Below are 23,219 nucleotides of genomic sequence, written 5' to 3' on the forward strand. Positions count from 1 at the left end.
GCAATATTTAATTTGTAATAAAAAAAATAATCCAGATAAAACAATAAGAAAAAAACACATAAGAATAAATTAATAAAGAGATAAAAAAGATAGATAAAAGTAAAAATATGCAAATAAATAAAGGTTACTGCTGAATATGTAAACGCCAATAAGGCCAATAACAAATTATTATAAAATGCATAAACTCATTGAAATGCTTGTCCTTAGGATAAACAATATGGCTAAACTAAACTAAAACAAAACAAATTCTACAAACTGCTGTAAAATTGAAAATGATGAATATATGTTAAGTACATTAGGGCAATATAATACCATATAGTTGTCATATACAGCCACGCAAAGGCAATAAATGATAAAAAAAAAAACCATATTGACAAAGTAGCAGTTCGATAAAACTAATAATGTACCTTTTTTACAAATTGTGTACTTGTACAATAGTAACTTATCAATATTCTCGTCGTAACAAACGACCAATATTAGCCAGATGTCCTAGCTAGTCTTGGTGTTTCGGGGTGACATAAGGTGTGATAAAGAAAAGGATATATACGGATATGTAAATTGTAATATTTTCTGTATAAGGTATACATTCAGATTATATGATTTATATTGACGCACTGACACAACAGCTTGTATGTTGTTGTCTGTTGAGTTACAGGTCTATCGTTGCTTGACACGACAAATGATCTTTTGTTACCATTTGCAATAATTGGTTAACTGCTTTCTAGTGCAACAACTGGTCTGTTACATCTGTTTTGATATCTAGTTAGTTGTGTTCTGGCGCAAAAACTCAGCTTCTATTACTGGTCTGTCGTTGTTGGATAAAAGGCTATGCCCGATGAGCACAGCACCTTTGAGGACCGCCAGACTCGCCTTATGCGGAACCACTACTAAGCATTCCGGAAAGGCTTCTTTTACAGCATCTTGTAGAATTGTTGATTCCGAAAAGCAACCAACCATCAAAATTACTTTGGATCCTTTAACTTCTGGTTTAGACAGAGTTTGTTTAACATTATATACAATCTTTTCACATGAAGGATTGAAAAAACTTTGAAACAAGTCTTTGTCTATTCGCATTTTGTCTTTGGTCCATTTCAACGATTTTGCGAATTGGGTCTCTTTAACTCTTTGGGAGATATCTTTACCCGTTTTTTCTTTGTATTTTATTACAAAGGTCGGCGGGACTTTCAAAGTTACTTCTCTCATTATAATGTCCTCATCTACTTTTTCGTATCTCTTCCTTTCAATTAGCCGTAACAAATCAAGATAATCAGCAGTGTTATTTTGACAATACGAATCAATAAACTCCCCCCCCAACAATATCAATCATCAACTGTATAAAAGTCGTGTTCACAATAATACCACTGCAGTCTTTCCAGCTAGCATGAATCAATACGTGTAGTTCCTCTTGAGGCTTCACTTCGAAAGCTGTCAAATCAACAGCTCCATCTTTGCAAATAAAACATGAATAATAATCGAAAGACAAGAAATATAAAATAAAATAAATTGTCCTTAAAGACCGATGAAAAAGGCACGCCTTACAATTTACCTATCTGGTCACACCTATCAATCAAGCTAACTCAGGCATTGCATTTGGGTGAAAGAGGGTGATTGACAGCGATGTGTATACGGCGGCTGACGCTCGTTGCGCCCGAACAATTACTTTTTGTCCTTTTATGTTTACCGCGTATGCTACCGTGAATTCTACGTAAATGAGAACTAATAAAATTAAATGAAATAAATATGAATAAATATCGATAAATATGCTAAATAAGTTTCGCATAGACCGGTCATAGAGGGAACTGTAGACAAACCGTAATGTCCAGACTGCTTCTGCCGACCGTGCGTATTGGAAGAAACTCATCAGCAGTTATGGTGGCCTGATATCAACCATGCAACGTCCAGAAAAAATCATCAGAACAGGAAAAAGCTATATAGAAAATTTTGGACCATGCTTAGTAATCGCGGGATGTGGGATGACGCTCGGCAAGAAAATTGACCGCAGTCAGCAGGGAATCTCGAAGAAAAGTGTACGTCTGGCAGTCGAATGGCTTCAAGAGGGACATTATGCCTGATTGTGTCCAAAGTCAAGTCCGGTCATGGTACCCAAACCTGGAAAACCAGCCCTATATGGGGTATATGTGGCAGTAAAGAACCTGACTCTATACGGACTTGACTTGTTTACTGACTCTCAAATGTGTTATAATGTATTTATTTGACATGCATCATTGTTAAATTATCAAATTAAAAAAAAAATTAAAAAAAACAACCCTCTCCTCCCCCCAAAAACAAGGCTCTGCATTGGAGAGGCCTCCGTGTGTCTAGAGCTGGAAATATCATTACATGTATTTACGTAGGAATTTGATTTACAAATGCTTCATAATTAATAATGGCTAACGTTTCCAAACACATCACAACACTTAATTCAGATACATGGGGAACTGATTTATATTATGATTATATCATTACGAAAGTAATGCACCATGAACATACACCCCCTCCTTCTACCCTTAAGCATACGATTAAATGTTATCATAACATTCAACCACCTCATACACCCCAATTTTTTATTGCTATCAAAACAGTATACCACACAATCGTATCCTTAATATGTTACTGTATGTATACCAACCACTCGTATTGCAGATTTCATAGCGGTTACACGATATATTTATTTAATCTTTATTTGACCCCAGAAAGTGCCCGTAAACGTTCAAATGCATTCAAACTGGAACACCCAGGAGATGATTCTGTGAATTCCATGACAAAAGAAAAGATGAGGATGATCAAAGACATTTACAGGGAAAGAAGAGAATGTGTCAACAATTCGGATGAATCGTCTCATGCATCTCGAGCACCCAGGACTCCGGAGGACGACAGGGATTCCCATTACTTTGTGTCAACCGGAAGTTCCCTGCTGAACCTTCTGGATTCGGTGTATAAACATAGTGAACATTGTGCTGAGAGACTTACTTGTAGTCATGATAAGAACTGTGGTCGTCTACAGCTTAAAATGTTCATACGGACATTGCGTTTCATGGACCAGTTCCCTATTCCTACAAAATGGAACGTTTCTCGCCAACACACGATTAATGCACGCATCACTCAGTACGGGCCTACTTCCTAACCAAGTCGACAGACATAAAAACTTCAAGATGAGAAGGAACTCATTTCCCAAAATCCACAGACTGTCCAAGATGAAAAGAATACCTCGTGTGGCAACGCGCTACGGGAAGAAATAAGAAGCTCAGAACAGGATATGGACCAGGAGCCATTAGCATTCTAACGGACGCTAGACATGGATGTCGCCGGAATGCGAAGGACACCAATTTAGTGTACATCGGGGATTCAACCCACAATGTGATCCGGAAGGAACATGTGACTAGGACCGACAACCAGTGCACCCAGCGAGACAAACATCTAGGGACAAAACGTTTATATGACTATTTCGATAATGACATTCCATCCGTAGGGGGACCCGTAAGAGTGCACATTCATTCATTCAAAAATTCGAAAACGTTTTCTTGCACCTAGCCTATGTAACGACACAATTTGCGCCTTTAAATCTTAAAGGTATGAAATGTATAATTGAACAGTTTTAAATCATTTTAAATCAGACAACATAAGAGAAGCCGGTCATTTTGCATCTTAAACTTAAAGAGTTATCTTCTTTTGATGAAAAGAAGAAAATTTAAATTTTGTCAAATTATCTAATGTTTCAAAGAATTTCGTATTCTAATAAAGAGAAAGTCTATGCATATATTCAAAATGAGATTTGTATAAATGTTAAGTTACTTTTCACAATATCTTAATACAATATCAGTTGCAGATACCATTCATTGTAAAAATCAATGTGCAATTTAATTGGACAATAATCAAAATTATGAAAATGTTGAAGTACCGGTATTTTTATGTGACAACAACTCCAAAATGATATCATTGTTAAGACAATCGGACCATTCATATATTAGGCACAAAATGTGGTCGTTATACATTGAATACCTCAAAGAGTTGGTGTTTGACTCTTACCCCCTGCGTTCAAGAGAAGACATCTCTGTCCAAGAGAAAACATGTCAACACTGTCAGACCATCCATCAAATTTTTTCACAGGCAAGTCTTTGCAGTAGATGAATGCCGCTTTTGAATCCAATATGATCGCTAAACGTTTGTTGTCCATTCCAGCCTGAAAAATAGAGAACAATGGAACCAAGTGAAGATATATATGTATTTCCTGTTCATATATGTTTTTAGGACTCAAAACCCATTTAAATGACAATTTAAAAAAATCAGAAATTGAAAGAGGAATAAATTTCATTTCATTGATATTACCCTCTCAGCAGCTTGTATCATAAATTGTTTTCCAGGATCACCCCACATTGCTGGAACGGTCAACACCCAAAAAATATCTACTTCTTCTATTGCGGTTTGCCAAGTTTTGTGTTCATTTAGCATGTGATCTTTGAGGTATTTAATGGCATTAGAAAGAATATCTACAGCAGGTAAATCTTTTCCTTTGACATCGAAAACCTTTGTCTCAGGAGACAGTCTCTGAAAAAAAAAACAAATTTTAAATACAGTGTACATATATATTCTTTAGTAAGTTACAAAATTGAAATGCAAATTTTGTATGACATCATACTTCTCCTGATCGAAGTTTATCATACAAGTTCATTTGAAATCGTTGGAAGAAGTAACAGCTCTTCTTTTCTTCGGCATCTAACTCTAAGTACTTTTCTTCAGCTTCATAACCAAAAGCCAAGAAATTCTGTTTCTCGTCCAGAAGAATTACAGTGGGAATCAGGTGGGTAGTACCTGCAGTTAATGAATTCCAGTGAGGGCAGAATATATCCTTTGGATCGACCCTTGTGGAATACGCATAACCAGAATACATCAGCCCTAGCTCAATAGCACATACGAACAACATGTTGTTGTCGGGTACATCATGTCTCTTGTCAGATGGACTTGTATCATTTGGTTTGTTGCCTTTCATGCTAATCCTTTCCGATATTTCCATGTTTCATTGAACGATCTGGAAAAAAAATTATATATATATATATATATATATATATATATATATATATATATATATATATATATATATATATATATATATATATATAGTAGACCATGTACCTAGTTCGATGGCTGTTGTCCTAGAGTCCTGAGTTACTAGTAAGTCACTAGTCACAATACCTTAAGCAAAGGCTTCACTTTCATTTTAAAATATGTAATACTCTTTTCATCTCAGACCAGGTCGATTTCATAGTATTATTTCATACATACAAAGTAAATTACGCGTTGGAATTGATACTTTGCCAAGGAAGACTGTACATTTTATAATAGAGGATATCAATTACTTGAAATAGCTACCTAAAGAATAATTGTGTATGTAAGTGTGATGTAACCTTGAATATTTTTTAGATCGTTTATGAAATATCACGCTATTATGAATTTGTTATGTCATTATCATATCTAATTTACGGAAATGTTTATTAACGTAGTAGATAAGTCCTTCGAAATGCATTTTTTCCTTAAACAGCAGGATGTTAAAATCTACAATAGCTGTCCCATACGTACAGATTTTTTTTTCATTTACATCAAGAGCAAAATTATAAAATTCTACAAATATCAGTGGATAGATGTTAATGTGATGATAAATAGTTTTTGTGAAGCATTTAAGGAATAAAGAACCATTCTTTGAGTATTATGAAGTGATAATTTTGCTCTTCGGTCTTCATTGGATTTGATCACGCCTCAACCGAAATTATCACCTCATAATATTCAAAGAATGATTCCTTATTACTTATATTTATATAATTCTAAACCATCGTACGATTAAATATTTAAATATATATAAGCAAACACCACTGGCGCCTCAATTTGAAGTATAGGTTATATAGTACAAAATCGATACGTAGTGTTATCACAGGCAAAGACACTGGAAAATGTAAATATAATACAAGTAATACTGTGAAATTATTAAAATTCATGGGGGTCAATCGTGGATTGCTTCAATTTTCAGGTTCATGGGGACGTAATTTCGTGTATTCTCTGATATTCACAAAAGGTAATATAACTTTACGGTCCTAATTCATTTATTCGTGGAAGATGTTAATTCGTGGGTGAGAGATACCCACGAATTCCACGAAAATTGATCCACCACGAAATCTTTGATTTCACAGTATAATGTAATATTATTTGTACTTTAATCTTGTAATATTAAAACAGCTTAATGCTGTTGAAATAGGGAGGCGCCATTTCAGCGTCACAATCTACTAGTATTTAATTCCTTCTATAATAGCCTTTAGGAAAACATAATCTTGTTTAATCTTTTTAATATAACTAATTACCACAATATTTCATCTATACAAGCAAAATTCGTTCAAAACAATTATACTAATATTAAGTTATTTTCCTTTATACATCAAGATAATAAAAATCTTTGCAAACCCCATCCCCCTATTTGAAGTTATTAAAGTTTCTTTTATAGAATTTATCCAAGATTCGCATCAAATTTAGCCATAACATAAAAAAATGTGATCATGTATAATAGGAGCTACAGTTCAGTACATGTTAAATCAAAGTACCGGAGAACTGACGGGAGTTGATTTTATCGATGTTTATTTATTTTAAAATCAATGATATGTTATTTTGCATGACAAGTAAAGGTAGTTTTTAATCTGTATTTGAATTACGCACATTTTTATAATATGAGTTTTCGGACTTTTTCGAGTCAAGAATGTTGATAAAACCCCTGTTATAGCCAATTTAACATTATATACATTTTTCCGGATTGAGTTTGAATTTTAGAATATTCCGGATTTCCGGATTTGGTTTTGTTATTGGGATTTTTCGCGGGGAACGAGCAGTTTAGATTTTTTCCTAGTCCCTGTGCTGAACACCATTTACATTTACCATGTTTACTATGTTTGTTTCTATGAGAGAAAACTTCTAAGTTGGTAAGTTAACATGAAATCTGCTTGTGTATTGTTTTGTGCAGAAAGTTGATATAAATGTGTAAACAAAAGTGTTCAACTGTGAAGATGTATTTTTAGTAACATGTTAGAATGTTGGCACAAGGGATATATCTAGAATGTTATATAAATTTAAAGCTATAAGTATCATCGTAGCATGTTTCTATTGTGTGATATATAGGGATTTAAGGTTTTATTGTTTGGATGCGATGTTTTGTGCACTCTACCATAGGCGTACATATATATTCATTTTGAATTGTGTAATTTGCTAGTAGTACGAGTTTCGTTATATTTGCTAATTTACTAGAGCATATATATATATAAGTGAAAGTATTGTTTACAAGAGCAGGGGCATATATATTTACTAGTGATATTTGTCATATGCTGAGTGTGTTTTGTTTGTTTATTCATAGCATCAAAACTTATGTATGTTTTCTTTGTTTTTCCAGTTAATCACATCATCACATCTATAGTAACATCACGTGTCATTGCATCAAGTCACATCATCACATCTATAGTAACATCACGTGTCATTGCATCAAGTCACGTCATCATGTCGTAAATCATCATTCTAGTTATACAATGACTGAATAAAGATGTGCATTAGCAACAAGTTGACTCTTCCTTGATGGTAGTCAGTACAACCCCATATTTTTAAAGATAGAATAAATTCATCAAACTATGTTTCAGTGATAGAAATATTTCTGGAAAATTTATGGATCCAAGCAATATTGAACTCTTGTCTCGTTCAACCAACGCTCGGCTATCGCCGTTAATCCCCGACAAGCAAGAGAGACTCTCTGCTTGTCGGAGATTTACGGAGACAGCCGAGCGTCGAGTTGAACGAGACTCTGGCGTAAGAATACATACAACTACAAAAAATATCTAAATTGTTCGTATCATTTAAAATCTGACTGTTTTCAAGGTATTTATTAATATGTTTCCTTGAAAAACAATGCTTTAGCATACATTATTTCGAATTTATCAATTATTCTCAAGAACTAATTCCTGTCAGCGGCGATGATTCGTGCTTTGGTCCAAACACTGTTTCACTTTCGGTTTGTCAGAGTAACTGCATAGGAGAGTTGATTAAAATCAACTCCCAAAAAAGCTGCAATTTACGACGCACCAAAAAAATGCACTAGTTCAGGGTTGATTAACCCTATTTCAATACAATTTCTGTAAAATATATAATAACATTAAATTATTCGGACACTTTACTCGTGATATCATCACTTAATTTGCTTGCCTCAGATTTTCTCTTAAACCCGCAAACCGACCTGTAGCTCCATCAAAATTTATTCAGAGCGGGAGCTACAGACCTGCACATGCTGCAGGTACACTTAAATATGATATGTGATATTGTGATTATATGCAGCATGAATCCATACTACTTTTTTTCGAAATTATAAGAATGCACATCAACTTCAGGGGCTTATTACATAGATTTTGTTTAAATTATGATAATTAAATTGCACTCGAAATTGCATTAAAAGAAACATTAGAAACAAGATAATTTATTTTATTTATAACATTTACATTAAAATACCGGTTTTCGAATTCTCATATCATTTGTGATCGATTCTATATAAAAATTAACATTCGGTTGCCACAAATGGTGACTAATTTTCTTCATATTTTACAGTTTTATTCACTTTGATTAGTTAAAAAAAACTATTTAAAGTTTTCATTTATATGTTGTTGTGTAGTCCCATTGCCAAATTATAACAGAAGGTAAAGATGGCAAAATATCATTTTAATGCTTAATTAAGAACAAATTGTAAGTAAAGTAAATAACTGAGGATTTCCAATTAAACGTTGACATTTTTTTTAGGGAAAAAAACCCACCATTTTTAGAGAAACGCATATTTCTAAAGTGTTTTCCATGGTAACTTAAGCGAAAACTCAAAATATGATTTACTCATTAAATTTAAAATTTAAAAAATTCAAATCATTTTTTTAGCCACCTTTATGATTATGGATAAAGGTGAGAACTGTTGCTATGGTAACAAGCTGAAAAAAGTAAGTGAAATTTTAATATTTTGAGGCATTTTGTCATTGGTATTACTCAAACATAAAAAATGAATTTTTAATATCTATTGTTAACCTGGCAAAGTATGCCCACAGCAACCAATGCTTTTTATGTCATTTAACTATAGACATTGACTTGCTTAGATTTTTTTTATCATTTTCATGACTACCATCATACTGTCCAAAAACTGGTGTATTACAAAACGTAAATTATAGCTAAATATTCAAGGAAATATATTGTCTAGTCGCACAACTATATCTCCGATGCTTGGTCTTTGCTGGGCGTTTTTATTTAGACACTTCCTAACCAATATATCCAACTTGTCATCAGTTTTTTTCAATACGTGTTGGTCAATAAATATTTCATTTTCTATAAGTTTTCCATGATACAGCTCCCACAACATCAATCCAAAAGAGTAAATATCAGATGCTGTAGAGTGTGGATGCGAGAAGTCTCGAAGTTCAGGAGCTAGATACAGGAGAGTCCCTCTGCCACGAATTGTCTGAACACCGTCCGTGTGTTTAGAATGGCCTACGTCACAGATTACAACATTATCGTCATCATCGACCTTGGAAAGAAAAAATGAAACTTTAAAAAATATAACTAAGAAACCAAACTTTTCATTTACTGGGAGTTTGATCACGACAATTTGTATTCTTAGCTTGGTTTAAGTTTAATATGTTAGGCCGTCATTATAATAACACAGATCAAATACATCAAGATACTCATCTGACTTACCAAATAGTTTGAGAGTTTCACATCTCGGTGCATTACTCGGTGTTTATGGACAAAGCGCAGCCCTCGTGCGGCTGCTTTAGCATATTTTGCTTTCTTTTCGTCGGTTAACTTTTCATTTATAACGATCCATTGCAGGCTATGTTTGTATTTTTTCATGATGAGTTGTAAATAGTAGTGATTATTATCTACACGTCCCGCAGATCCCTCGTATTGAACAAAGTATCTATGATCTTCATCCGCCTTCTTCATTGACAAATGCCTAAAAAATTAAATTATGTTAAATTAAAATGACTCTTTTCATATTAAATATTGTGCTGCATATTTCTGTGTTAAATGCATAGTTATGGAACAAATTCAATTAGGTTTTTTCCTCTTACTTTGGACTTCACTTGAACCCGTTCCTAGGTACCCGTTAGTCATGGTTTGTTATTATTCATTTCCACTTTGTGAAAGGATGTTTATGCGATTGTTTATGTGATTTCTTGTTATCTTTTCCCAAGAAGATTTTTTTCAACACTACATCCTATTTCGTTACGTCTAAATTACATTTATATCCCTTGGTATGGGGGCTTCGTTTTGAATTAGAAAATACTTAAACTTTGTTTGTACTAGTTTTTGTCAAAATCTTTGGGTTTATAGAGAAAGAAAACAAGTCAATAAACAGTCAATGAACGATAGGTACATGAGACAGAAAAAAAAAAACAAACAACAAAAATAAATATTGTTCACTAAGTCCTTTTGTTCAGATACTAGTATGTTCCATACTTTGAAAGTTTTATGCTTTTAGAAAACAGTATATTCTGTAGTAATCGATCATACCGTAGAATATATCTTTCCCGGAATATCGAAGAATCATACAGGATTGAGTTATTATCCATTTTTTTCTCGCTCTCTCTCCCTGCAAAGTCTCTACCACTTCGACCTCTCAGTATGGTCTGGACCTCTTTCACCACAAAATATTCGTTCTTCCGAGATTTTATTTCTGCATCATATACAGGTTTACCGGAATGACTCTTTTCGTAGTATACTGTAATTTCTTTTTGTGAGAAGTCATGTTCCATGACTTGACCGACATATACGTCCCAGAGACGTCTTGCAATGTCATCGAATCTTTGCGACACGTTCGTTTTGTCGCTACGTATTGTCAAAAGCCTGTTTTTCTTGTTTTGGTCGAGGATCTCCACAAGGTCGAGTCGTTGTCGGTTTACCTCTATCAGAATTTTGGTTAGTTTAGCTTTTATGTTTTCTTTTATTGTTGCCACAACCTTTTTTATCAGAGTTTCCTTGGAAATGACGTCATGTTCTTTGATAGATTTGACAAATTCAAAAATGGCAATCGCAGCTACACTCAACCCAATTGGCCATAAGAAAACCGCCATTAAAGAAACACTGAGCATTTTCAAAAATAGAGAGTCATTCTCAGTATTATCTTCGATTTTTTTTATTCCCCCATACAGGAGTGTGTTTTGAATGTTATCTCTGAGTTTTTCTATTACTATTTCAATTTCCTTATCACAAGCTTCCTGAAAGCTATTAAGCCCTCGTCCTATACGGTCGCCTATTAAAGAAACATCAGATATTGTCAGTTCTTTCAATGTTATTTCGTGGTCTAAATATCTGCGTATTCTATCTTCATATTGTTTTTGAATGTCTTCAATTTCCTGTATTGTACTGGAGTTGCTTGTAAGATCGTCATGAAAACGAATCAAGCCCTCGATGAGTTCTCGTGTTCTTGTATCAACGCGGGTGACGTCTTCTAAAGATTTCCACTTATTTCCAAATTTTAGGTAAGCAGAGGTGCATTCTAGTAATCCCATCAACCACCTACAATTGAGTCAACGTAACAATTTGAAATAAGGCTTTTTCGTTTAACCTTCTCAAAACTAATTTTGGGAATGTCTTCTTTTTCAAAGCCTTTTTAAACATGTAATATAGGGTGTCTCATTTTTAGTTACTGCTTACTGTTATGTTAAAAATTGGAAATATGGTATAATAATTTATGGCATAAAACAGTTATTACATGCAGTGTTCCTCAAGTAGCAGACGTTCGGATTTCACAAGAAAATTTACCAGACCCTTCTGCAAATTCATCAGACTGGATCTATCTGGTGATTTGCTAATCTGGAAAAAGACATGAAAAGTTTTTTTTCCGTTTCACGAGGAGAGACATAGACAGGGTCAGAGAGAGAGAGAGAGAGACATAGACAGGGTCAGAGAGAGAGAGAGAGAGAGAGAGAGAGAGAGAGAGAGAGAGAGAGAGAGAGAGAGAGAGAGAGAGAGATTGGAATCTTTAATTATTAGCAATAGTGTCATCTATATGGATGAACTCTTTACATGAACATTCTGGACCCAATGAACATATGGGAAGGACATTGATTTTATAACACACGCTAATAAAATTGCTACATTCTGTCTGTTCTGGCAGTGCTCTTATTTAATATTTTTGAAAACACTATGCCAATCTCCGTAAGGGTTTTCAACTATGCAAAGAAAAAGACGGAGAGGGCTAAAATAGGCTGTGCCTGCTGCCCAATTCTATTCAATATATTATACTGAATAAAATAATGTTTAAAAAAAACGAAAAAGAGGGAAGTTGTTAGTTGTATTATAAAACTCACTTGCTCCATATCATCCAAAAAGAGAATTTGATTTCTCACCACCATTGGCCAACACATTTGAATTCTGTTAAGAACCTTTTCTGTCAGTTCCAATAGCTTTTCCTTGTCTTTCATTAGCTTTTGGGGACAATTTGTGCAAATAAATAATGCATTTTCCGGGTCTAAAGTAGTGTTTTCCAGCGCTATTGCATCTGCTATATCAGTCATTAGTTTCTGAAGCTAAAACAAAGTGTTATAGTGTGATATTAAAGGCTATATGCTATATTTGTCTCAGAAGAATAAAGATTTGTTTGTTATGTTGTGGGACAGAGCCCAATTTTCCAAACACGAATATCTCATTCATTGACTTAAAATCTAGCACCAATTTAAGCAAAGGTAGATCCATTTTGAAAATAATTACTCTCTCTCTCTCTCTCTCACTCTCTCTCAATTCAATACCTGTGTTTGATATTAAGTACATTAGTTTGGACTGATACAAAATACAAGATTCGTGTATTTTTTCTCTTATTGCCTGAACACTAAACATATCGTAAGATAAAGATTGCCAAACAGTATCTTTTGATCCAAGATTCCACTGCTCCAGTAGAAGTTCAAACCCAACAGGATGCAGTTAAAAGATGAAACCCTTAAAACTTAAATGATCAAAAAGTGCAAGACTAATCTTGTATAAGTCATTTAATTTAAACCTGATAGTGAACATGAACCTGTAGAAAAGTTAATCTGTGTATTATATGTAAAACATTTGCTAAAAATCTTTTCAGCTTTCTTTTTTAAAACTTATTATTGACAAATTTTTACAAAGTAGGCCTAATGGTAATGGTAATGTATTACTTTACTAAATTAATGGTAAAGTAATGCATTGTTTCAAGAAAATTAATTAAAATTCAATGCCCAAATTCATGAAGTAATGGTAATGTAATGCATTACTTTATAATGTAATTCGCCCCAAAGCCTGAATTATGTATGTTTTAACATACATGTACACATTTTCTCTAGTATATGATGACTTTTAAGAGGAAAAACCCCCAAGCACCTTGATATATTTACCATAGCCTATGTAGTGAAGGTACTCAGTAGTCAAATGACATTTAACGTTAGAAAAATCATCACAACGCAACTCAGATTTTTTATGAAGAAACACAAAAAATTTTAATTGAGTAATGTTTGTATAGATATTGTTAACTTACTGTTGGTCCGTGTACTCCATGGTCCCTGTGTGCATCGATGACAAAGATGAACGTGTGGCACCTATCGGTGTGTTTGATATAAGGTTGGAACAGTTCCTTGTGGTCAGGATCAACCCCGGGAAAATCCATGAATATTATTGGCAGTTTCCCTTTCAACTAAATGTTAATCAATATTATCAAGAGTTTGCGTTTCACCTGAATATTGGGAGTTTTACTTTTAATCAATATTGGGAGTTTGCGTTTCAACTGAATATTGGGAGTTTGACTTTTAACTTAATATTGGGAGTTTGCCTTTCAACTGAATATGGGGAGTTTGACTTTTAATTTAATATTGGGAGTTTGCCTTTCAACTGAATATTGGGAGTTTGACTTTTAACTTAATATTGGGAGTTTGCCTTTCAACTGAATATTGGGAGTTTGACTTTTAACTTAATATTGGGAGTTTGCCTTTCAACTGAATATTGAGATTTTGCCTTTCAACTGAATACTGGGAATTTGCATTTCAACTGAAATAGGGAGTTTGCCTTTCAATTAACACTAGGGGTTTGTGTAGCGCCGTCGAGCGGTTACGGCATAATTAATTTATATAACTGTGATAAATCCTTCCTTTGAGTATAATTCCTGAGTGAAAAATCCAAGTTTTATTTTACAATTTATTTACATTATTTACAAATTTAATATCGTCACAAAATAAATCCAAGAAGAAGCACTGACTATATCTACGACAACAACAACAACAACAATTCTAACTCTAACTCTCTGTGACCCTCGCACCCTTATATACACATAGGGTTGCTCGTTAAGAGCAGCCGCCTTAATGAGGTCACATTATATAATACCGGTACATCGGTTGCTCTTCGGGAGCAACGGGTATACAAATAAACATGTGAAATAAAATGATGATATATGAAAAGAATTAAACTGAATATAATTTATGGCGTTACATTTTCCTTTCAACTGTATATTGGGAGTTTTTCCTTCAACTTAATATTGGGAGTTTGTTTTTTAACTGAATATTGGGAGTTGTTTTTCAACTGAATATTGGGAGTTTGCCTTTGAACTAGATATTGTGAGTTTGCCTTTCAACTGAATATATCAATTTTTTGGAGTTTGCCTTTCATCTGAACATGTTAGTCAATACTAATGGACGTTTTCGTATCAACTAAATATAGATCAATATTATTGGGAGTTTTCCTTCAGAAAAAATGTTTCCTCTGCACTGACTAAACATAGATATTATTGAACGCTTTTCTATCAGCTGAATGTTATTGTCAATATAATCGTGAGTTTTCCTCTTTTTAACAAAATATATTGGGTGTTTACTTAGAACTAAATTTCAATATTACTACCAGAGTTTTTTTTTTTAAACTTAACATGAGACAGTCAATATTGTTATTAGTTTTCCACTCAACTAATATTATTTTTTTTTCTATTTCATTTGAATGTTAATCAATATTAATAGTATTGTTAGTTATAATAAGTTATTTCAACTGAATGTTTGTAAACGTTATTGGATGTTTTCCTTTCACGTGAAATATAGTACACATTTTTGGGCATTTTACGATCAGCTAAATGTTCGTCGACAAATGTACAGAATTTGTAAAAATTCTGCTCTAATTGAAATTGCAAATACATGTAACCAGATATCTCCACCGTGTCTTTAGTCGTTATACATGTAATACAGTTTGACTTACCATGCCGACCTCGTCCGACCCGAACTCTAGACTACCACTGTGGGACCGTCCCTACAGTAAAGGTAAATATCATATCGTTTGAAAGATTAATTTCTTAAAATCTGGTTTACCTGGCCCATGATTATGAAGCTGTTTTAGACTGAAGTAAAACTGTGTACAAATAATAATTATTGATGATTTATGATTACATTCAAACAAAATTCAAAATGTATAATTACATTTCAAGTGTCATGCAATATATGATTAATAATTACTTGGTAAATGACTGAAAATCTTCAGTGATTCTAGACCTAGTGTTCTAGAGCTCGTGAGTACACACAGATAATAAGTAATACAAACTCATTTAGTGTTCTTAGTAAAACTGAACTATTGTATCAATTCGCTGGTGTTACAGAAGGTGTCTTTCAGAATGATATAATTGTTTGAAAAATTTGTACCGTGTCTTTTGGTTCCGTATGATGGTAGCTCTGGAAAAAGAAGGGGGTCTTTAATCTAAATTGTTATTATGAAACGCAAGTACGAACACACCGACCTCAGTTTAAATCCAAACCTTGAAAATATCGATCGGCCAAAAAATTCTGACTTTGGTGACTGTACGAGAGTTGTCCATTTTGCTTGTAATACAGGCCTTTATACGCTCCCATTCTTCTGAATCCCAATTTGGAGATAAATGAACTTCTGCTGGGTCTTCGGTTTCATAGTAGATTCCTCCAAATCTGGAAAGAAAGTTTGTTGATATCTAATTTTTTTTTACTTACTGTGATATACATCAATCATCTTGGAATCATTTCCCGCTCTGAATACATTTAAACGTTAACAGTTTAAGCGTAATAAAAGAAGAGCTAAAGCATTATTTACACCAGTCCAAACCATTCCACCCAAATCGAATTGCATTACACATGCATAAAAAAAGTTTTTGTATGTTCTCTAAACGTAATTGGCGCAGAAAAAAAAATATATTGAGTTTTTTTCTGGCCCATTTCTGATGAAATTAAATTTTGGCTATACAGCTACAGACAACACCGAATCACGATCTTACCAGTTTCAGTCAATTTATCCGAGTATGAATATACAGTTGTGGCAGTTTTCTATGCTAAATACTTGAGGAAACGCATAGAACTTTACCTATTTGCTAAGCATTTCAAAGTAAGACACACTTTGTTATATAAGAAGCAAAACAACCTCAGACTGTTTCATTATGACCAGTGAGGTATGGTAAAAGAGGCAAACAATTTTTTGAAATTTTTTTTAAAGTTATGTCCAGTTAGAGGACAATTGTAAGTAATGGCAGTAGTTCAAGATACAAAATGCCTATCAAAATATGTGACGTATTAGAAAATCGGTTCCTATGCCTGCCAGGCCCCTGTGAAATATTTTATGAACTGACAAATCATTTACCTGGAGGGGTTGTTGTGGACTTCACACAAGACGTTTGTACAACTCCCGTGATCCGTGGGGAGGTAACTGCCTCCCATCAACAAGTTCATAAAGGTCGTCTTACCCACCGCTACTTCTCCTGTAATTATACCATTATTAAGGAAGGAGTCTTCTCGTTATCAAACATACTTCTTATAATAAGAAATTCATGAAATTTTGACACAGTCAAACGGATCATATTACCAAATGATTCTATCAGTTTAATCAAATTTGATTCTTTTGTTTTCGCATAAAGGTCAAGTCAAGGTTACTACCTTTTTCCTCAACGTAAAGGATGATAAAAATAAGTGTAGCTTTTTGTAGTTCTGTGGACATTTTTAAGATATGAAGACTCTATTCTTCAATGAAATGATAGAATATCAGAATGTCTATCAGCTTATTCTACTAAACTGGAATAAATATTTATACTAAAATTGATATTGCTAAGCCCGCATTTCCTCTAATTTTCTTAAATTTTGAAGAAATTTTGATTATTTTTTCATGCTTTCAATAATAAAATAATTTTGATTTTTATGAATTATGTAGACTTTATATAAAGATATAAATTGACAGTAAAGCTAATATATTGACCGTTTAATAAGAAAGAAAAACGTGATTTTAGTGATATAATTTATACAAAAATCAATGTATAAAATGGGCGCTTTAAAAAGCTTTTAAAAATGTAATTTGATAGACAAATCATATTTAAACAAGAGGCCTATGGGGCCACATCGCTCACCTGAGCAACAATGGGCGTTCAAAAGATATTGTGCCATATGGTCCCTTGGTAGAATAACAAAAAATAAATTTTACACTTAGTTTTGTATACACGTAATGTTTGACATTGTACCTTCATGAAATACTAGTTTTTACCAGAATAAGAAAATCCTACGCAAGATATAAAACTAAACATTTGGTAGGGGTACACTGTTAAGTTGTTAACTTCCAATCCCCTTTATTTTCGTTCTGCCCCACCCCCCCCCCCCCCCCCCTTTGTAAAGCGATCAAAATATATGAGAGTATATAGGTACATTTTTTTCATCAACTACTTACTAGTTATTGTATTTTAAAAAAAATATAATAGTTATTGTTTTTTATTTAAAAAATCCTACATGTATAGATGTGAAGAAGAAAATTGTACCTCAATGTGCTCAATTCCTCAAATTAAAAACATTCAAAAATTGTATTTGTCTTTTCCATTATAATTAAATGACTGTTATTTACTTCGCGTACAAACCAGGATAATTTTCCGCTGTGATATTCTTAGGAATAGCGATAATTACTTTATCCCCGCAACAGAAATGTGTCAGAAATATGGAAACTGTTTTAAATATGTCGTTTTTATTTACTCGTGTCTGAAAAACTATCAAAATTGATGTAGATTTCACATTATTTATTGTATAAAGAGAGGGCCCCAGAGAGTAGGTATATACAGAATATCATTCTTTTATTTTGTTTGTACAAGTATTTAACATACTCTAATTCAAAGAGAATTTCTAATGTTCAACCAAAATTTCAGCGTCAATCGTAAAATTATGAGCAAGATACAGTGCTCACAGTTCGCCTAGGTTTGAGTCATATTTTGTTCACATGAGTTTATTACATTCAGCTTATGATTTTTATCTTGGTATTTCCTATTCAGCATTTAAAATGGAAAAAAAGAATGGCCTAAGATTTTATATTCTTTAATTCACTCAAGACCAGTTCACTGGTATTTGAGGTTCAAAATCAGTTTATACAAATGTACACAAACACAGTGAAGGATCACATGCACAGTAAGAGTAATAATGACGAAAAAAGGTTAAGTTTACAATACAATAAGATGTTAAAGTTGGTTTCTGGAAGAACAGACTTTGAATTTTTTTTTAATAAATATTGACAATTTTTTTTACTTTTTTAATCTTTAGTTTTTAAGATCTGTGTACAAACATAGAATTGTGAGCAAATCTCTGTATCTTGCTTATAATTTGAAGCTTAACACTCAAATATGGTTAGTAAATAGAAATTGAAAACAATTAAACACAAGAAACATTCACTATAACAAATAAAGAACACAATTTTTTTTTCAAAATGAATCATATATATATATATATATATATGTATATACCTACATATTTTCGTCAGCGATATCAAACTCTATATAAACTGAATAAACTCGAGAAAATGCCGAGCATTGCAACAAAACCTATTGCATTAATCTACCATTACGCAAAAGATAATGCCGATCGAATTACCGATAGAATGAATTGTATTTCAGTACTTTTCTGATACATCAGATTTTGCTTAATTTGCGTAGGTAAACAGTTAACTGTTTGATTTTCCAAAGTCTCTGTTTAATTTGATACGTAAAAATCACGAAATACAGACGATAGTTCCCAGGTTACAAAGCAGAAATAATGAAAACGAAACGAAAATCAGATCAAGCTAACACAAACGTCATGTGTGAAAACTGTCAACGCATTGAAATATTTAGCCTCAATTTACTTCACAAAAACGGCAACAATATATTTTGCATGTTTCAAAAATTTCCCTTCATACGCGAACTGCTGCACAACAAGCAAATTCATCATAGTCAGATCGACCCTTATTCGTATAATGTCATGGCTGCTTTAAACAATTAAAGAACCTCGTTTTAGAAGTATGGAATACGAGTCTTGGTAAAATGGGTATGCAAACCCGGGCCGTGGCAAAATAAAAGCCAAGGCAGATCGACAATCGTCAATTCCAAATACGCATTATTTTGCAGCAATATTTACAGCGAATACAAATATACTGGTCCATCAAATATCCTGAAATTTTAATGAGATTGGCAGATTAATAACTGCCTATCTTTGTTTTGCCCAGGCCAAGTCTTGCGTCAAAGGAAGTGGGGGGGGGGGGGGGGGGGGTTAAAGGGGTGACGATTTGCTCGTCTTCATTTTTTTCTCATATGCATTTCACAGTAGGTCCGCATTTACTATGTTTATTTTTGCAATTCAAATATATATTTTTTAATTTGATGAGTAAAAATCCAGTCCAGGGAAGTGGTAGGTGGAGCGGGGAGTGGTGAACTCCAACCCTCATGCAACACCTGTAGACAGGGGAACTCTAGTTAGAACACAAATTTGATGTCATTCCTTTGTTGCAGCAGACTAATTTTAGTGAGCTTCTTAAAATAAGACCGTTACTCGTGGTTACAGTACTGATATCCTTCAAAATCAGACTGTCTCAGGTAAATCAACAATGAAATTCAATAGCAGTGTTTTAAGTACGATGTATGCCGAAAACAGCTCTGTATGAAAAAAAAAAATATCACACAGTTCTCATCACTAACGGGCTCGAAAATGTCAGATATTTTTTATACAAACCTGTTTTGGCATGCATCCATTACGGAAACCAGAGGTCATCTAATGTAATTCATTATCAAATCATTTTACCATTATATTAAAGTATCAGTAAAAAGTCTATGGGTTGGTGGCTGGGGGGGGGGGGGGGGGGGCAAACCTACATCTTTCTACAGGCTACACCTACGTATACAGAGTAAGAAGGTGAAGTACTTTGATATTTTAATGAGGAGGATTTTGTGTTACATTTAACTTATCCTTAGGGGGACCACAGGTTACCTTATGTCTATATAACGTATATCATATATCTTTCAAATAACAGTCAATGTTGAAATTTTTATCCTCTATAGTGTATTTCCAATACTTAGAGGGTTATTCTTTTAAAAAAAAAATACATTTCTGCCTGTTGTATATCATTTCTAAAGGCTAAGTAGTGGTACTAGTTATTCTACTTTCACTTTGCAGTTGCAATGCACTACATTTTGTAGCGGAGTGCACAGATTTGGTAGTGGTGAATAAGCAGGTGACCTGGGGTCCTAGTTGAGCGTACGTTTTATCCTCCTGCAGTCTTGCCTACCCATTTTACCGGATGCCGAACCCGAAGCTATTAAACTGATTGAAACACGCCTTTCCTTTATTATTATTTTCGTAATAACTCAGATTTGAAACAGAATTAGCACTTAATTTTTGCAATTTATATTTTCCTTCCCATAAGGATAATTTATGCTAAACTACGTTGAATTGGAATCAGTAGTTCTTGAGAAGAAGATTTTTAAAAATGCACCCCCTTTTTCTACAGTTTCAAGGTTTTCTCCGCTTTGAATACAGATCGGACTTTTATTTTTGCAATTTATATTCGCCCTCCCATAAGGATGCTTTGTGCCAAATTTGGTTGAAATTGGATAAGCGGTTTTAGAGAAAGAGTTCAAAATGTAAAAAGTTTACAGACGGACAGACGGCCAGACGGACGACGGACAAAATGTGATCAGAATAGCTCACTTGAGCTTGCAGCTCAGGTGAGTTAAAAACATATTCTGAAACCTAAGTATCATATCATTAGTTCACATAAGTAAAAAAATCTAACATTAATGTTATTGTTTTTAAAATGCTAAAACAGACTCATTAATCTGCAGCAATTATGAATTGCGAAACGTGATATTTTAATTTCCTACGCCCATATCACACCAAAAATATAGTCCTTAATAGATTCTTAACATTGAATACTTTTTTATGCCAAGTTGAATGATAGTAAAAAAGAAAGAAAAATATACTATTTTAATTTCCTTTCGTCTTGATTTAATGAACAATTAATTAATCAAATTTACGTTAAACAAGTCGAAAACCAAAAAAGACTCCTTCCTTAAGATTATTGGTCGAAAAAACAATTATAAAATACCTAGAGTAATCAATCTGTATCTTTATATTTTTTGTCTGTCTGTCTCACTCTTCCTGTCTGTCTATCTGTCTGTCTCTCTCTCTCTCTCTCTCTCTCTCTCTCTCTCTCTGATCCTTAGTTCTCAACTACTCCCAGGGGTCTTAATCAGTTGGGATGGAAGGGGGGGGGGGGGGTAGTCATGCACTGACGTCTGTGGGTATTAAGGTTCTTTTTTAGCATAAAGGAGGGGCTTACCTGCTATATAAACGCGCAGTTCGTGGTTCCCTTCCTTGAGAGCCTCCATTCTTCTGTGGAGAACCTCTGTGAGGGAGACAGGGGTATCCTTCATCACGTGATACTGGAGGGTCAGTTTCTCCAACATGTCCAGGTCGCTCTCCTCGAGCGCCTCCTCGGCGTCTTTGTATAACTCATAGCAGGCCTTATATTTCTCATCCGAAAACATCGACTCAAGCAATTTCTATAAAAATTTTAAACGAATTTAAAAGAAGACTTTATGTAATAATAGAATTTAAACATTAATAGTTATACACGCTGTCTTAACAATCAGAAGTTAATTCGAATTCGCCATCAAGAAAATGTTGGTGTACATAAGATATACTAGTAATTGCAATTTTCAAAAGTTAGATTGACCAGAGACATAAATTACAATATGCTACTTTATGTCTCTGGATTAATTAATACAATCGCATTTGAAAAATTGATGCCGTTACTATTAACTTTACATATTTAAATAAAATAAATATAAGCAAGAAAATGTTGATGTTATATCTACGCCTCACTATAGAATCACTTACTGACGGATCATCCTCACTGCTGGCCATATCACATGTATAATGTGTACTCCAAAACCACGTTAAGACAGATGATGAAATTGACTAAATGATCTTATTCCCATTAGACTGTTGGTATATACATATCAATTACATTTGTTGTGCACGGTTTTACATACGAGATCAGATATGTACATGAACATGTCCATGTACTGACAGATAAGGTCAGTCTAACCATTGTTATTTTCTATACCGTTATCAATTTATTCATGTATACACTGACTATATTTACAAACGTCAGAAATGTCTAACTTTATCACATCTCCCACCCCTGTGATATCAAAGTACCTGTTTGTATATTTCGTGATTTACATCCATGCAACTGTATATTGTACTCAAAGTAAAATAAATTAACTTTATACTGTAGTAATCAAATTTCTATTCAATTTCTATAACAGTTACACCTGGCATCAGGATCATGAACCAGTTTTAGATTTAACTTAAAACTTCAATCTGCAGATAAAATATCTGTTTATCATAGAATTTCTATTGAAATTTTTAATTGACAACGTTATATCAAAACTTTTTTCATAGAATTTCATTTTTTTGTCAAAGTTTTCAATCAAGAGACATTAAGAGAGCATACAATTTTTGAATTAAGTCCAAGTTTGCTCCATAATGCTGGGGTCAGCTCAATTATATTTCATCTTGTTAAAATACATATGTGTATCTAATATACGATAACATGCGCGGTTTCAGATATTTTTTTCTCAATAATTTTATTTTCCAGGAAAGGGGGGCTATTTTCGATAAATTTACAATGTTGAATTTCATAAGATTTTCTAGGGGAGTAAGGACCATCTGGCCCCATGAGACACCCCCTCTCTAGATCCGCGCATGTATAAGAAACAATACCCCCCCCCCCCCCCCCCAAACCCTCCTATAAACAGTCATTATAAAAGGGGAAGTAACTTGTGTACATAGAGATTTCTCATTTGATTGATAGTTCTACGTCTTAACCAAAGTAACTGATGCAAGATAACATGCTTTCTCAAAGTTCAAATGTCTACAAAT

At 33.6% G+C, this 23,219-nt stretch overlaps 1 pseudogene; it reads right to left on the reverse strand.

Annotated features, from left to right (window-relative positions):
• Positions 1 to 656: 656 nt before the first annotated feature.
• LOC128185997 (uncharacterized) lies at positions 657 to 22,368 on the reverse strand (annotated as a pseudogene).
• Positions 22,369 to 23,219: the final 851 nt, after the last annotated feature.

Source organism: Crassostrea angulata, chromosome 5, assembly GCF_025612915.1.
Source record: "Crassostrea angulata isolate pt1a10 chromosome 5, ASM2561291v2, whole genome shotgun sequence".
NCBI lineage: Eukaryota > Metazoa > Mollusca > Bivalvia > Ostreida > Ostreidae > Magallana > Magallana angulata.